Source organism: Myodes glareolus, chromosome 20 (assembly GCF_982192425.1).
Source record: "Myodes glareolus chromosome 20, mMyoGla1.1, whole genome shotgun sequence".
Lineage (NCBI taxonomy): Eukaryota > Metazoa > Chordata > Mammalia > Rodentia > Cricetidae > Myodes > Myodes glareolus.
The window spans coordinates 17,942,675-17,957,604 of NC_142045.1; the positions used below are offsets into that span (position 1 = coordinate 17,942,675).

A 14,930-nucleotide genomic window follows, 5' to 3' on the forward strand; every position below is an offset into this window, starting at 1 on the left:
AGTTAGTTTCTGAAAAAGCAGTTTTTGAAAGTAAGCATTCTACCACAATAGAATCCAAAAATATATCAATTTGATACTCATACACTAAAGACAGACCATAAAGTCATTAAAAGACTTTGTCTTCATTATTAGACCGTTATGTTTCAGTAAGAGTAGAAACTCTGTGTGTGGAGAAAGTGAGAAGCTGTGCAGTTCACGATGTGGTCGTCCCAAGTCTGAGCCGGGGTATTTCAGGCAGGGCTCTCGGTGGAGCTGTGAGGGAGCCAGCATGCGCACTGCAAACTCTCCCCACTGCTGACTCAGAACCAAGGCCTCGGTGAGGTCAGAAGATGCACCTTGGGCTGCATACCTAAAACACCTGAGGCTCAATATGAGTTTGATTCTGAAATAAATTTTGGCTGTTATACGTTACTCTTGCCAAATTTTTCATGAACCCCACATCCAGTTACATGACTCCCAATGAAGTCCTGACACGCAGTTTGAGAAGCTGTCATAGGCACCTTGGGGATGGATGACTTCCTCTTGCTTCCTTTCTGCTTTTATATCCAAAGATATCTTTCACATGATACATATGGACACATATTAGTATAGTATACTATAGTACAGAGGCTTATATTATTCATTTTAACCAAGTTGGGATGTACCAATGCAATTTGTGACAAACACATTTTAATAGACAGACAAGTAACATGTCTGATGGAAAAGATAAAAACCAGAGAGTGAAAAAAAAAGGAGGTGGGTGGTGGTGCCGTACACCTTTAATTTCAGCACTTGGGAGGCAGAAACAAGCAGATATCTGAGTTCGAGGCCAGCCTGGCCTACAGAGGGAGTTCCAGGACAAGCTCCAAAACTACAGAGACATCAAACAAAAAAAGAACCAGAAAGCGGAGTGACCAACCTGTCCTGTGTGTCCTGGGACACAGTCACTTCCTTCTCTGGGCTCCAGATTCTCATCACAGCCACGGAAAACACCTCCTGTGTCTACTCTCAGCTTGTCTCCACCCACCCAGCCACACTACCTCATCACCCTCAACTTGAATCCTCCTTCCTCCACCAGGCCGCCTGCCAGAGCATAACTAAGATTTATGTGGTTCCGGCTACACAGCGGGCCCTACCCTGCATTTATTTACTGCACAAGATAACACAAGAAACAGACAGCTCATTATCAAGTCAGGTAGAAGTGTTCTAAGATAAACAGTGGCCTAGAAACAGGGCCTAGGGCCTGAGTAGCCTATGCGCTACCACTGAGCTACACCTGTGTCCTGGAGCTTCTCATTTAGGGAAGGAGGGCTATTTCAGGACAAGAGAGGGTGAGAGCAAAAGTTTCCTGTCACACGACATCAAAAGCAAGGAGAACCTGAGGGAGAAGATACTTTGCCTTGGTGAGTTCTGACAAAACACATCCCATTTATAGACTCTCTGACCTGTTTCAGGATGGCGACCCAATGGAGAAGCGCAGAGATCTAAGCTAGGTATGGGAACATTAGTGGAATTTGCTGACTGGCACACTCTCTCTCCAGGTTTCTAGAAAGCTCTAAAAAGGGAAGATAATTTCCCAAAGATGGGGCTTCACTGGGGATACAGAATGGAGGAGAGCCAGTCTATCACACATTATTTCAAAAGAGCATGATACAAAACTATCCAGGAAGGGCTTCTTACAGGCACGAGTTTGGACCAGCCTTGCCAAAACTCAAAGGATAGCTCTCTGTTTTACAGTAGAACAGGTTTTTTGTTGCTGCTGTTGTTGTTCCTTTCTAGAGACTTAAAACAGGCAGAGTAGAATTTAAAGGTAACTTCCGAGACTTGAATTATTTGAGAGACAAAAGCTGGACCATTATCACTTTGGAGAGAAGCAAGGGACTGATGGCTTTCTATCCTTAGGAAAGGGTCCCAGCAACCCTGAAAAGGTGTCAACAAGAGTGGCCAAGTAGCTGCATTGTGTGTGGCCTTATGAGTGAGATCCATCTGTGGGTACAAGGAATAGCGAGGGCTGAGATGTCCTTGAGGGGTACCAGGACTAGACTGAGAAGTGACAGTCTGTAGTGAGCCTGTGTTCACTCCCAGGTTTGGACAGTGGGCAGTGACTTGCACAGAGGCTCAATCTACCAGAAGGAACTCTGTAGTCTGCTGACTGAGAAGAAGGATATTCAATCGTCATTGTGAGCACCTCACATTTTCCGGGAGCACATCTCCCAACAGGAAAAGGGGCCTCATACACACAAGGGAAAGACTAGTCTGGAAGGTTGGCATCAATATGACAGGGCCTGGATAAACACAGGAATAATTTAGTGTAATCCTGTCTGACAAAGGAAAACTCTTTTCCCGACTTGGGCTTAAGGAGATTAAAAGCATGTACAGAGCACAGTAGCCCATGCTTGGCGGCAGCGGCCACTCCTCCCTGCTCCCAATCCTGAGCAGGAACAGTGCTCTCAGATCTTCATATTTGGAAATGCTAGAACCCAGAGTTTTGTCTGGTGGACAGAAATGTCTGGTGGGTATGGATGTCTGGTGGGTATGGATGTCCAACGGGTCTGGATGTCCAGTGGGTATGGATGCCCCATGGGTATGGATGTCTGGTGGGTATGGATGTGGATGAGGGGGCTGATGTCATGAAGAGCCTGAGAGCACTGAGAAGTTATTTTAAGTATTTTAATAAATGAATTTTAACTATTTATTTTAATAAACAATTTAAGCGTGACTAATATTTTTAAAGAAATAGAAGACATGTTCTTAGTCAATCTGTACAACCACCTAAAATTGGCAAATAGCCACTAATTCTTTTAAAATTTATTTTTATCTAAATTTCATGTGCATTTGCATTTTGTCTGCATGTATGTCTATGTGAGGGTATCAGATTGTGGAGTTATAGACAGTTCTGAACTACCATGTGGGTGCTGGTTTTTGAACCCGGGTCCTCCAGAAGAACAGTTAGGGCTTTTAACCTCTGAGCCATCTCTCCAGTCCCAATAGTTGTTCATTCTGGTGTCTGCATTTTTTCAGTGTTGCTAGTAATTCATTGAAATGTTTGGAGGAATGGTATTTAGTGTCCGCATGTTAATGAGCCCTAACTAAATCTGCTTGAGCTATTTACTAATCCAAATGACAGACAGCTCTTCGGGTGTGCTACTGTGTTTCAGTGTTTTATTTTAGCCAGCAGTGATGCTAAACATCACAATTTGCAGCAATAGGATTGAAAAGCATTTTCATGGACTAAATGTGTGGTGTCTTAATTTGTTGAATGAGCTGAGAAATTTAGAAATGGAAGCACGATGTTGCCAGCATGTGATAATACACTCTAACTCAAACAGGGGGAGAAGAAAAGATTGGGGCAGGCTTCGGACAGCAAGTAGGCAGCAAAGTCACCGGAAGGACAAATTCATGTATCCTGTACTATTCAAACAAAAGTTTAACAGTAGCTGGGAACAGGAAATGACTGAGAGACATGAGTCATTATACTATATGGTAATTCAGATATGATGATACAATAGTACCGTCCAGAAAACTGTGGACGTGCGGTGTGTATCCACCTTACACTCATCATCCTGTAAAAATTCATTACTAGAATATTACCATAATTATAAAAGTATATGGAAACAAGGTGGGGTTTTTTATTGTTTTGGGGGCTTGGGGGTTTTTCAGTATGATTTAGTCATATGATGTCATACTACATTAGTTGACCTTATGCAATAAAGCATATACAAAAGAGCAGATCATTAAAGAAAAAATGATACTCTTTTAAAGAGGGTTTGTTATGATCCAACTTAAAATGATCAAATCAACAAGTGGAAAATAAAATGTTTTATCACTAAACGAAATGTTCGATAATTTATTTCACTAACATTTAACTGTATTTCATTAGGACCAGCAGTTTAAGTTTTTATTCTGATACTTTATGGCCCATAACTTACTTTGGCTTTAGGGTTGTATTCCATTGAAGGAATGAGGAAATATTATACATGTCTACAGGTGCTCAAACCGGTGTATCATAAAATGATGCAAACTTTTATAAAAGTAGAGGTTCAGAGTGAAAGAAAAAGTACAAGGAAAAGGAAGTTAAAGAAAAATCATAAACTAAATGACCCTATTGTCAACGAATGCCCAGGTGAAACAGACCCCATGAATCATTTGACTTCTGAGAGCCTTGGATTTACTCCTCTATAAGGGGATGGAGCTGTGGACATCTCTACATTCTAAGTCTGCAGATGCAGAGAGGAGCGCAGGCTGGAAGGCTCATGTCACTGTAGAGTGCCGAGTCCTCCACTCAAGCTAGGCTGCCAGATGATTTCACAGCCAGGCCCTGAGGAAGGAAGTGTTGGGAGACAAAGGAAGAAAGGACTGAATGGGACTTACACTCCATAACATGACTCTTTACGCAAATAAAACACCTAATAAAGTAAAATATGAAGAAGCTTGTGTAAATAAAAAGATCGTGGAGGTGGGGCTGTATGTGTGACTCAGTTGTAGAGCAGTCTTCTGGGGCTCGAGTCCTAGGTTCAATCCCCAGGACTACAAAAAGAAAGACAGAGAGATAAAGCGGAAGGAAGGAAAGAAGGAAGGAAGGAAGGAAAGAAGGAAGGAAGGAAGGAAGGAAGGAAGGAAGGAAGGAAGGAAGGAAGGAAGGAAGGAAGGAAGGAAAAGGGAGGAAGGAGAGAAAGAAAATCAGTAGATTGCTCAAGTGTTGAATATGACACTTTGGCTTTGGCTTGTGGAAACTTGATACTAGACTCTAATCTTAGGAGCTATGGAACCATGGAAACATCACATTCTCACACAACAGGTTTTCAAACAAAAGACAGTCATGATATTAGCTGGTGCAGAAACCTACTGTTTCTGTTTCTAATTTTGTTTTGTTTTACTTTTTGAAAAAAGACCTTGCTATGCAGCCCAGTCTGGCCTTGATCTCTGAAGTCTTGGGATTGCAACCGTTCACCACCATGTGACTTTTCATAACATAACCTGTTGTGTCCCTTAGGTCCAAGCCTCCTCTATATCTCTGCCTTGGGCATGGGGCATTAATGACCTGTATCAATGGTTTCTAGGTCTCCTGGAATTGAGATTGCTCTTGCCCATGAGTCAGTGAGATAGTAGGAAGGAGAAGAGGGGTGGAGTAAAGGAAAGGTTGGTATGCAGCCTCATAGCTCCCTCCTCACCAGCAAGCCATTGCTCGGCTGATCCTGGTATAAAAATCATAGCCTGGGTCCTGGTCCAGTCCGGGCTCTGGAAGCCCTTCCTCCCGTTGCCCTTTCAGGCGCAGGGTCTCCAGAGTTAGTTTGTAGGTTCTACACTGCCACTAATTTTTCCTCCCTCGGGAATATTCCTTTCCTAAACTCTTTTGACTCCCCCAAGTGGTGCTCTCCTCTGTCTTCCTCGCACATCCCTTCACCCCCTCCACTGCTCCCCACAACTGGCACCCGCTGCTCACTAGTACCAATCCAGTGAAGACCAGCTCTACAGAGACAACTCAATGCAGGAAACTCCTGCAGAACTCAACAGACCCACCTCATGGTTTGGCAACATGGTGAGAACGTAAGGTTGTGTCCTTTGAGGGACATAGGACAAAAAGGCTTTCTCCTGCTGGCCTGATACAGCTATGACTGATTCGCCCACAGTTTTAAAGATAAAAGTTTCCTAATGGCAGGGAATAATTCCAAAGAGGCCATTCAGGCCTGTGTCGTCTCCAAAGGTGTCCGTTTGTCACAGGTGTTTCTGAGGGCCGTACAGCTGCTGTCAAGGCAGCACCTGGCTTGGCTCAGGGAGCACCTTGCTGCCAGACTAGCCACCAGCCCTGCCCTCACTCCAGTCTCTCCACCAAATACCATTTTCCCGTTGAAAATCCTATCATGATATCCACTGTACTTAATAAGTGCTTCTGGAGAGCTGACTGTGTGCTGGTCTAAGACATTTGCAAATATTGATTAGCTATTGATCAGAGAATTAGATGACTCATACCCAGGTGACACAACTAAAGTGGAGACACCGGACTCCACTCTAACATCTCTCTGTCTGACTGATTCTTGCTAACTGCTCACTAGAGGTTCTCATTTCCCAGCCTTGGGTAGCAATTTCCCCCGAGATGAAACACAAACCCTGGAGAGAAGCTCTTTAGAACCCAAGCTGTGAAGACTCAGGATGTCAACAGCTCAGAAGTCTCAGGATATCCCTGAAACTGAGGAAACCGTAGGCTTTTCTTTTCCCACTGTTGTATAAGCAGTAAAGACTGTGGAGGAATGTTGCTTACTGGCTTGCTCTCCATGGATTGCTCAGACTGCTTTCTTTTTAATTTTTTCTTTTAAAGGTCTAATTTTATTTCATGAGTATGGAGGCTTTGTCTGAATGTGTGTTGGTGCATCACATGTGTGCACTACATGGAGATCAGAAGAGGGCATTGGATTCCCAGGAACTACAGGTATGGATGGTTGTGAGCCATCATAGGGATGCTGGGAGCTGAACCTGGGTCCTCTGGTTAAGAACAACCAGTGCTTTTAACCACTGAGCCATCTTCCTAGCCCCTTAGCCTGATTTCTTATGCCATCCAAGTCTACACACCAAGGACTAACACCACCCACCAAGGGCTGGATCCTTTTAAACAGATCAAGAAGATGTCCCCACAGACTTGCCTACAGACCAATCCAATGATGGCATTTTCTCAACTGAGGTCTTCATTTCCCTGATGACATTAACTTGTGCTGAGTTGATCAAAAACTAATCAGCACATCACGCCATGGGGGTCTGCTCTCTCCTCCCACTACATGGGCATCAGAGAGTGAAGTCAGGTGGTTAGGCTTGGTGGCAGGCATCTTAACCCACCGAGTCATCTCTCCTGACTCTGTTCTGAGTTTAATAGATAAAATCTAAATATTTAGAACACTTCCCAAACTGTTTCTTTGAACCTGCACACCTTTACAAAAATGCTCCCTTAAGTATATTGGTTTTTTCAAAAAGAAAAAAAAATCTCAAGTACAAAGAGGCCCACAGTACACTCTTGGTTTCACTCTCTAGTTCCACAAATGAGCAAAATTTTTGTGGAAAATGGTGAGGAGAAAACATGAAGTCTTTAAGGGTCTTAGTGATGCTCTGTTGTTGAACTGGGTGCCAGTTGCATGGAAGTGTGTCATTTGTCAAAACGCATTAGGGGATGTGGTAGAGCATTAACCTTGGAAGTGTAGATCCCAGGCTTGATCACACACACACACACACACACACACACACACACACACACACACATACACACATGCACGCACACACGCACGCACGCATGCACATACACACAATCAAGCCATACTTTTATATTTTTTAAAATTTATTTTATATATATGAATGGTTTGCCTTGGGAGGTCAAAAGAAGGCATGAGGGCCGCTGGAACCTGAGCATCAGGCAATTGTGAGCTGCAGTGTGACTGCTGGGAACTGAACCTGAGTCCTCTGCAAGAGCAGTAAGTGCTCTTAACCTCTAACCCGTCTCTCCAGCCATACACTTTTTATTTGTGTCTTTTCCTATTTAAGGTAAAAGCTTATGTGGAAACTACAGGTTCTCCTAATTCTAAATCTTGAAGTTCAGCAATTTTGAGTGTCAAACATATGTCACTCACCTCACATAGCTCTCCACGTATGTGGTCTTCACAACACCTCCCAAGGGAGGCACTATTGGAAGTGTCTCCCTTCTCTCCTGCTCGTCCTCCTGGTCTCTGCACAGCAGTGCTTATGTCCTTTCGAGGACTCGACACAATAGGAAACAACCGTACTTGATGATTTTCTGTCCTTTACGAGCAGGCGACTTGACCGCTTCTATTGTAATTCTTATTTAGGGGCTGGAGAGGTGACTTTGGGGTGTTTAACACACATACTGCTCTTGCAAGAGAGTGGGGTTCAGTTTCCAGATGGCAGGTCAGACCACTCACAACCACATGTAACCCTAACTCCAAGGGAACGGACACTTCCTGGCCTCCATAGGCACTGTACCACTCCTGTACACAAATCCACACATAAGCACACATATACTTTAAAAAATAAAATAAAATCTCAAAAAGCATAAATTGTATTACATTTGATCTTTGGCAACTTCACATTTTTTTTTTTACTCGCCCAGACAGCTCCTCATGCCAATCCATTGCCTAGAGTATGAGAAATATTTAGTAGGTTTTCACAGTTACTGAATGTAACACAAACGCAGGCTTTATAAAGACAATGAATCTAGTAGGAGCAAGACAATCGCAGGCAAAACAGGCTTGAACTGGATGCTCAGACGCATCCTCTCTAAGGAAACAATACTTTCAGGGTGCCTGGCCAACTGACTGTGAGGGGGAGAGCCACACTGCCCTGAAGGTACTGGTAGGAGGCTGCTTGGGACTGGGATGGGCTTGGCTCACTGAAGGAAGAGGTTTGGAGCATGGAAACAGGGAGCCAAAGAATCTATGCTTTCCAAAGTGTTCTACTCATTTCTGGCCCTGTGTCTTTCTTCCCACCAGACCCTCTTCTTAGAAGGTAAACCTTCAAACCTCATCTCAAGTTGGCGTTCTCATAAGGAAACCCTTTTGTGGACTCCAGCCAGGAGTTAGGCACAAGAGTGTTTACTCTAACTTCATGCCCATACAAAGCTCCCCGAGTAACCTCACTTCTTGTGTGATGTTACCTTTATTCTACTTTGTATTGCGATTATCCCCACACATAGCTAATCCTCCCATCAATAACAAGAGCTTAAAGATTTTTCAGTGTTATTTTTGTTTCATTTTTCAAGGCAGGGTTTTTGTGTGTGGCCTTAGCTTGTTCTGAAACTAGCTCTGTAGACCAGGCTGGCCTCTAACACAAAGAGATCAGACTGCCACGGTCTCCTAAGTGCTAAGATTAAAAGAGTGTACCACCATCGCCCAGTCAGAAACTTAAAGATTTCTAAAATGTGTCTTATTCATCTTTGTGGGATTCCCAGTGCAATGTTAGCAAAAATGCTTGCAAATGTTGCCCAACACGAACTGAATTAGATTCATGGCATAATTCGGCAGATGTGAATCCAGAAATAGAGGGAATCATTGCTCTCCTGTGAGTGGCATTTCGGGACGGGAAATGTCTCAGAGTTGCTTTTAGCCTCAAGCGACAGAAAAGCTGAGCAGCCGTGGCTTATATTAATACAATAAATGTTTTCTTTCTCTCACACACAAACCTAGTCATTTTCAGCAACTGGTTTAGGCTCCCAACCACACATAGGGTCCAGTCTTTTAATGTGTTTCTGTTGGGTGAATTATACAAGTTGACTCTCGCCCTTGTGGCTGACTCTTGGTGGCACCAAAAGACTTTTGCACTTCCGGGTAGCTTGTTGACTTCAAGGACTGAATACAGGTAGAACAACTAAGGGTCAAAACAATTAGACATTAAAAATTCCTCGAGTCATCTATATGTTCTGCCAGCATCTCATTGGGTTATCTGACCAGAAATGAGGGAAGTTGAGAAATGTTGGCATAGCCTGGCTCTGGGCACCTTCTAACAATAGGAATCTTCACTGAGGGGACTGTATTTTAGGGTACAAATTATCTCAGCCTCAGGGGTGATCTTTGTCTAAAGATGAGGTCTTAAGTAAAAGATAGACTCGATGTGGGATTGCCCTCTGTATGTTGTGGATAGCATTGGTTAATAAAGAAGCTGCTTTGGGTCTATTGCAGCACAGAGTAAGGCAAGGTGGGAGTTCCAAGCAGATAGAGGAGGAGAAAGTAGGTAGAGGCAATGGGAAGCCATTGTAAGTCATTGGAGGAGAAAGACACCCACGTGCTGGTAATGTAAACCACGAACCTCATGGTAAAATATAAAGTAATAGAAATGGGTTACTTTAAGATATAAGAGTTAGCTAGGAATATGCCTAAGCTAATAGGCCAAGCAGTGTTTTAGTTAATAGAGTCTGTGTGATTATTTCGGGTCTGGGTGGCCAGGAACGAACAAGCAGTCTCCATCTACATAAAGTAGAGCTCTAAAGTCCAAAGCCTGCAAGGAATAAATAAATAAAACAGGCAGGTGAATTCTGTACCAATATGTTTGATATAGGTATAAAGATCTAAATACTCTTGGCTCCCATGGAGAAATACACCTTCCTCCATTGTTCCTGGATGAGGAAGCATCTGCTCTAAAAGGTATTTTATTATCTTACATGTATGGATGTTTTGACTGCATGTATGTCTGGTGTGTGCCTGAGATCAGTCCTGGCGCTGGTCAAGATCTGAAGGCTTTGGATCCCCTGGAACTGGAGTTACAGATATTTGCAAGCCATCATGAGCTGGGAATTGCAGCAAGTCCTCTGCAAGAGCAAGCGCTCCTAAGCTCTGAGCCAACGCCCCTGCTCACAACACAGCATCTTCCACTCTCTTTGCTAGATTGTTGACATACATAAAACGGGAATAAGAAATCTTCCAATGTCTTTGAAGACTATAATACACTTTGTCACCCCGCATCTGTCTGAAGAAAATAGGACCACGAGTTGAGGGCAGGGTCAGCACTAAATTAGCTTTGTCAAGAACGAGAAGCTTCTATTTAGTTCCTGCTACGACTTGCTGTGGTGGAATGCCAACAGATTTGTCAAGAAATACCAGAAATAAGGATCTCTTTTGTGACACCTCATCACTAGATGTCCATAGTTGGTTTGTGACTGTCAGAGTGTTGAAGAAGGAAGGATAATGTGAATTGCCGGATGAGCTGAGCGCAGTACTCATATCTGCGGTAGAAGGAGCAGACGCGGACCTAGGCACACAATGTTCTCTGCCCTCAATCTAAGGGCCAGAGTGTCTGAGTTCCTTTCTGTCTGACTGTCCCTATCAAGTCTAAAAGCTTTCACCACAAACCAAGCAATGTCCCCTGTGCAGATCACAGCGCCTTTCACCCCGTGTCCCTGTCCTAATTTCTAAAATCCTGTATATTCCTACCAACCTTAGCAAACAAAAGAATTTTTAAGAAAGCTTGAAATGAAGACATTTTTCATTCTAAAGCTGACATTCATTGAAAGCGCAAGCTTCTGTTTGGAGTTTCTTTCCAATCTTTTTTTTTTCCCACCTAAGGGTTAAATAATGTTTCATCACTAAAGCATATGCCATTGAGATGGGAATAAACAGAAGCAGGCACTGCCGGTTTCCGTCAGGGCTGAGTTCAGGCACACTCATTTCTTTATACACCCTTGCATTGTGTGCTTTCCTCTGGCAAGGATGGCTTGCTTCACATGCTCTTTTCAGCTCAACAAGCTGAACTTGTTACTTTCTCATTGCCCCAAAGTAAAACCTCAACACATAGTGCTCCGTGCTGCTGCCAAGCATTGGATTCTTGTTTTCTCTTCTCTTGCCTCCCCCTTTCTCATTTCTCTCTAGCTTTTGGCCTTTTGGCAAATCCAGGGCAAAGTCAATAGGATGTGGGGTTTCCCTCTGTATGCTGTGAATATACTTTATTACCATTGGTTAATAAAGAAGTTGTTTCTGCCTGTGGAGGGGCAGAATAAAGCCAGGTGGGAAATCTAAACAGAGATTTATTGAGAGAGAGTAGATGGAGTCAGAGAGAAGCCATGTAACTGCCTAAGGAGGCAGATGCCGGAACTTTACCAGTAGGCCATAGCCTTGCGGTGATGCACAGATTAATAGAAATGGGTGTATTCAAGATGTAAGAGCTATAGGAATACGCCCGAGTCATTGGCCAAGCAGCGTTGTAATTAAAATAGTTTCTGTGTGATTATTTGGGTCTGGATGGCTGGGAAATGAATGAGCAGTCTCTTTCTACATCAATACATAATTTGGTAAAGAAAGCCTGGCTCTGTAGAACAGTGTTCCCGAGGTCTGTGTCACTGCAACTCCCCACAGTCATGATCGCCACACTCAAACCAGTGCCTTCTGCCACGGCAACCACATACATACTGCTTCTTCTAAGGCTATTGTACCTTAGTTTTCTTATCCTGAGGTTCTCAGGTTCACCACGGTGAAAGGCACCAACTGGGTCTTTCTTCTACATGAATCAGAGATAAGCTAAATGTTGCCAATTGTATTTGTAGTTTATCCCATGGTACTTCCAAAAAGCATTTGAGATCATTTACTGTGAGAATACAAATTCAGGTTAATTCAAAGAGAAATAAAACAGAAACGATACTTAGGATGGAATCAGGCAGTAACAGCTACAGAGCATCATATTCGGCTCTGTTGTCTTCTGACATGCTGGATGGGGGTGAAGAACAGGACAAAGCTCTTATGATGTGTTTGTACAAGAAAAAAAAAATCTGAGTTTCCCTTTCAGCAAATGAGCAATTGAATCTACTTAACTGTGAAGGATTCACAATGCCTCAGAAACACACCCGTGTACAGATTAAGACACAAAGGCAGCAGCTATGAAAATGACCTGAAATGGAGAGAGACCAGCAAAACAGGAAGGTACTTCGGCAGTGGCCATGAAGAGGAAGGACATCAGGGCTGGGGTGGGGGAGAAGGAAGAAGAGAACAGTGGGTGAATACGCTCAAACTACATTATTCACACATATGAAAAGTCATAACGAAACCTATTACTCTGTAGAATGTATATATGCTAATAAAATATCTCAGTATTTTTAAAGGCATTAGACGCAAATAACTAATAAAGCATTTTTAAAGCGATGACTATTACCTACATTTTGTTTGACAATTGCAATCTGCTCAGTGCCCTCTGGGAACCCTGACGGGAGTCAGGAGGAGCAGGGACCTCTCTAGAAGGGATAGTTGTGCAGGCTGAACTCACACATGAGGTCCCCACGCACCAGATGCTCCAGCGAGAACACACCACACATCCGGGATACTTGCGGATTTGGGTGTCTATCAGAACTAAACAAACAACTTCTGTGTGTATAAAATGATAATTATTTCCAATTTGGGAAGTAACATTCTATTTGGAAGATACCATGTGCTAGAATCCAATGAGCTCAAAACAGATGACATATACCTAGCATAAAAATATATTCTAGGTGATGTCACATCTTTCGGATGCGGAGCCAGAGAGATGACTCAGCAGTAATGATCGCTTGCTGTTCTTCTCGCATCCATCTTAGGCAGCTCACAGTCACCTGTAATTCCAGCTCTAGGGGACCCAATCCTCTCTTCTGTTCTCGACTGGCTCTTCACTGTGTGCACGCGCCCCAAACACATACGCGCCCCAAACACATATAGACATAATAAAAACTAAAGAATATTTCTAAAATATCATAAATGGGATAGATAACTCTTGTTGTCACCTTGGCAGGTTTAGCATCACTCAGGAGGCAATCCTCTGGTGTCTCTCTGGGAGTTTCTTCGTGGCTTGAACTGAGGTTGGAGCGCACACCCTAAATGTGACCAGTACCATTTCATGCACTGGAATCCCAGATGGAGTAAAAAGCAGAAAGCAAGCTGGGTCCCACTCAGCATTCCTCTGTGCTCCCTGACTGTGAATACAATGTGGCCAGCCACTCATGCTCCTGCTGACATGCCTGCCCCACCGTGATGGACTGCGTCCTCGAACTTCCAACCTAAAGAAGCCCTTCCTTCCTTCTTTCCTTCCTTCCTCCCTCCCTCCCTCCCTTCTTCCTCCCTCCCTCCCTCCCTCCCTCCCTCCCTCCCTCCCTTCCTTCCTTCCTTTCTTCTGCTGCTTGTCAGGTGTCTTGTCACTGCTGCAAGAAGCATGACCACTTCGGTGGCCCTACTCTGCTGCTGCGCAGTTCACGAGAACTGTGGTTTTCAAACTGCATCACGGCTTGATGTTTGTGTTCATCTCACATGTGGGGGACGTTAACCAGGAGAACTCAGCAAGCCTAGGAAGGAGCCCCTTAGACAGTACAAGTCAATGCCAGCCTCCCCCTTGAGAAGGGTAACTGTTAACCCACACAGAAAATGTAGCAGGAAGCGCTTTGCCCAATCCTGTTTGGGATTTTGTTTTTGTTTGGGTCCCTTTGGGCAGGGATATTTGTTTTGTTTTGTTTTGATGAAGTTTTTAAAAGCTTCATTTATGTTTTTAAGTCTGTCTGTCTGTGTAGAAGTAAAATGCACAAGAGGGCAGTTTCCCACAGAGGTCAGAAGAGGTACGTCCCGTCCATCCTCTGGGGCTGGAGTTAGAGGTGGTTAAAAGCCACCCAATCCAGAGCTGGAAACCAAACTTGGGTCCTTTGCCGGAGCAGTGGAGGCTCTTGAACCCTGAGCCATCTCTCCGGTCCTATCGCTGAGTTTTGAAACAGGGTCTTGCTCAATAGCTCAGGCTGGCCTTTAATTCTCAGCAATCCCGCCTCAACCTTCTGGGTACTGGGATTGCTGGTGTGGGCCACTATTGACAGCCACAAATTTTCAAGGGGAACCAAGATAGCCAAGTGTGTGTTTGTTGCTCTATGGTGGCCAGAAACTACTGAGCATTCCTGGACACTGACTGGTACTCTCTTCAAGGAAAGTCTTTCAAACAGTCCTGGCCATAGTGTTCTGAATATTTCTCCCTCCAAAATCCACGCATTGAAGTCTAATCATTAAAGTGTTGGTTAAGAGGTCAGGGCCCATGAACATGATTACATAAGGGGTCTGCTGACAAGGGTGAAATCCATGATTAATAGAGACAATTAAAAGGTTCCTGGTGGCCTCTTCTACCACATAAGGTCACAGTAGAAAGATACCAAACCTGTTGGCATAACGATCTTAAATCTCCGGCCTCCAAAATTGTCAGCAATACATTTCTGTTGTGTATAGATTGTGTATAGATCGTCCATTTCAAGGTATCCTGTTGTAACAAGGCGAACTACCCGAGATAATAGTTTTGAATGTGCTGAGAGTCAAAGGAATCTGTAGTTTACTAACTCACTCTTCAGTTTCTAATCCCTGGGAATAAGGTACCTAATCTTCCCATAAATCATGGATGTTGAAATACGGGATAATTCTAGATTATCCAGGGATGTACAATATGATCTTACCGAGAGCTCAGTAAGAGGGACACAGAGAACA

The 14,930-nt window shown here is 43.7% G+C and overlaps 1 long non-coding RNA gene across 1 annotated transcript; it reads left to right on the forward strand.

Moving 5' to 3' along the window:
- The first annotated feature begins 1,153 nt into the window (after window positions 1-1,153).
- On the forward strand, window positions 1,154-13,556 carry LOC146890089 (uncharacterized). The gene is made up of 3 exons (XR_014999368.2): window positions 1,154-1,382; window positions 10,027-10,112; window positions 13,216-13,556. It is a non-coding gene; the product is annotated as an uncharacterized LOC146890089 (long non-coding RNA).
- Window positions 13,557-14,930: the final 1,374 nt, after the last annotated feature.